Consider the following 2,744-nt stretch of genomic DNA (forward strand, 5'->3'; position numbering starts at 1 on the left):
TTTTCGAAAAGGAAGGGGAGATGGCAACTGAAAATAATAATGCAAGGAGGATGCTTGGTGATTATACTACACCTACTTCCAAGTTTGATGGAAGAAGCATCTCAATCCCTGTCATTAGAGCAAACAATTTTGAGCTGAAGCCTCAACTAGTTGCTCTAATGCAACAGAATTGAAAGTTTCATAGACTTCCATCAGAAGATCCCTATCAGTTTTTAACTGAGTTCTTGTAGATCTGTGAGACTGTTAAGACTAATGGAGTAGATCCTGAAGTCTACAAGCTCATGCTTTTCCCTTTTGTTGTAAGAGACAGAGCTAGAACATGGTTGAACTCACAACCTAAAGATAGCCTGGACTCTTGTGATAAGCTGGTCACGACCTTCTTGGCTAAGTTCTTTCCTCCTCAAAAGCTGAGCAAGCTTAGAGTGAATGTTCAGGCCTTCAAACAAAAAGATGGTGAATCCTTCTATGAAGCTTGGGAAATATACAAGCAGATGACCAAAAGGTGTCCTTCTGATATGCTTTCAGAGTGGACCATTTTGGATATATTCTATTATGATCTATCTGAGTTCTCTAAGATGTCATTGGACCATTCTGCAGGTGGATCCATTCACCTAAAGAAAATGCCTGCAGAATCTCAAGAACTCATTGACATGGTTGCAAATAACCAATTCATGTACACTTCTGAGAGGAATTCTGTTAGTAATAGGACGCCTCAGAGGAAGGGAGTTCTTGAAATTGATGCTATGAATGCCATATTGGCTCATAACAAAATGTTGACTCAACAAGTCAACATGATTTCTCAAAGTCTGAATGGATGGGAAAATGCATCCAACAGTACCAAAGAGGCATCTTCTGAAGAAGAAGCTTATGATTCTGAGAACCCTGCAATGGCAGAGGTGAATTACATGGGTGGACCCTATGGGAACACCTATAATTGTTCATGGAGAAATTATCCAAACTTCTCATGGAAGGATCAACAAAAGCCCCAACAAGGCTTTAATAATAGTGGAAGAAACATGCTTAGCAATAACAAGCCTTTTCCATCATCTTCTCAGCAACAGACAGAGCATTCTGAGCAGAGCTCCTCTAGCTTAGCAAACATAGTCTCTGATCTGGCTAAGGCCATTTTAAGTTTCATGAGTGAAACAAGGTCATCCATCAGAAATTTGGAGGCATAAGTGGGCCAGCTGAGACAGAAAGTCATTGAAACTCCTCCTAGTACTCTCCCAAGCAATACTGAAGAGAATCCAAAAAGAGAGTGCAAGGCCATTGACATAATCAAAATGGCCGAACCTAGAGAGGAAGGAGATGACGTGAATCCCAATGAGGAAGACCTCATGGGACGTCTCCCAGACAAGAAGGAGTTCCCTATTGAGGACCTAAAGGAATCAGAGGCTCATATGGAGACCATAGAGATTCCATTAAACCTCCTTCTACCATTCATGAGCTCTGAGAACTATTCTTCCTTTGAAGAGGATGAAGATGTAACTGAAGAGCAAGTTGCTCAATATCTAGGAGCTATCATGAAGCTGAATGCCAAGTTGTTTGGTAATGAGACTTGGGAAGATGCACCTCCCTTGCTCATTAGTGAACTAGATACATGGGTTCAGCAAACTCTACCTCAAAAGAAACAAGATCCTGGTAAATTCTTAATATCATGTACCATAGGCACCATGACCTTTGAGAAGGCTCTATGTGACCTGGGGTCAGGTATAAATCTTATGCCACTCTCTGTAATGGAGAAGCTGGGGATCTTTGAGGTACAAGCTGCCACTTTCTCATTAGAGATGGCAGACAAGTCAATAAGACAAGCTTATGGAATGGTAGAGGACGTGTTGGTAAAGGTTAAAGGCCTTTACATCCCTGCTGATTTCATAATTTTAGACACTAGGAAGGATAAGGATGAATGCATCATCCTTGGAAGACCCTTTCTAGCCACAAGAGGAGCTGTGATTGATGTTGACAGAGGAGAATTAGTCCTTCAATTGAATGGAAGCTACCTTGTGTTTAAAGCTCAAGGATCTTCCTCTGCAACCATGGAGAGGAAGCATGAAAAGCTTCTCTCAATACAGAGTCAAACAAAGCCTCTACAATCAAACTCTAAGTTTGATGTTGGGAGGCCACAACCAAACTCTAAGTTTGGTGTTGAACCCCCACATTCAAACTCTAAGTTTGGTGTTGGGAGGTCCCAACAATGCTCTGATGATCTGCGAGCTCCATGAGAGCTCAATGTCAAGCTATTGACATTAAAGAAGCGCTTATTGGGAGGCAACCCAATTTTTATTTATCTATATTTTTATTGTTCTTTTATGTTTTATTAGGTTCATGATCATGTGGAGTCACAAAACAATTACTAAAATTAAAAACAGAATCAAAAATAGTAGAAGAAATAGCATACCCTGGAGGAAGAGATTACTGGCGTTTAAACGCCAGTAAGGAGCATCTAGCTGGCGTTCAACGCCAGAACAGAGCATGAATCTGGTGTTAAACACCAGAAACAAGCAGCAGTCTGGCATTTAAACGCCAGGATTGCACCCTGAGGAAAGCTGGCGTTTAACGCCAGCAACAAGCATCAGGATGGCGTTAAACGCCAGAAACATGCTACATTTGGGCGTTTAACGCCAGAAACAAGCTTCAGTCTGGCGTTAAACTCCAGGATTGCATGCAAAGGGCATTTTACATGCCTAATTGGTGCAGGGATGGTAAATCCTTTACACCTCAAGATTTGTGGACCCCACATGATC

General features: G+C 41.5%; 1 non-coding gene across 1 annotated transcript; it reads right to left on the reverse strand.

Moving 5' to 3' along the window:
- Positions 1 to 413: 413 nt before the first annotated feature.
- On the reverse strand, positions 414 to 521 carry LOC112793837 (small nucleolar RNA R71). Its single transcript, XR_003198529.1, has one exon. It is a non-coding gene; the product is annotated as a small nucleolar RNA R71 (small nucleolar RNA).
- Between the last annotated feature and the right edge of the window lie 2,223 nt (positions 522 to 2,744).

This window comes from Arachis hypogaea, chromosome 3 (genome assembly GCF_003086295.3).
Source record: "Arachis hypogaea cultivar Tifrunner chromosome 3, arahy.Tifrunner.gnm2.J5K5, whole genome shotgun sequence".
Classification (NCBI taxonomy): domain Eukaryota; kingdom Viridiplantae; phylum Streptophyta; class Magnoliopsida; order Fabales; family Fabaceae; genus Arachis; species Arachis hypogaea.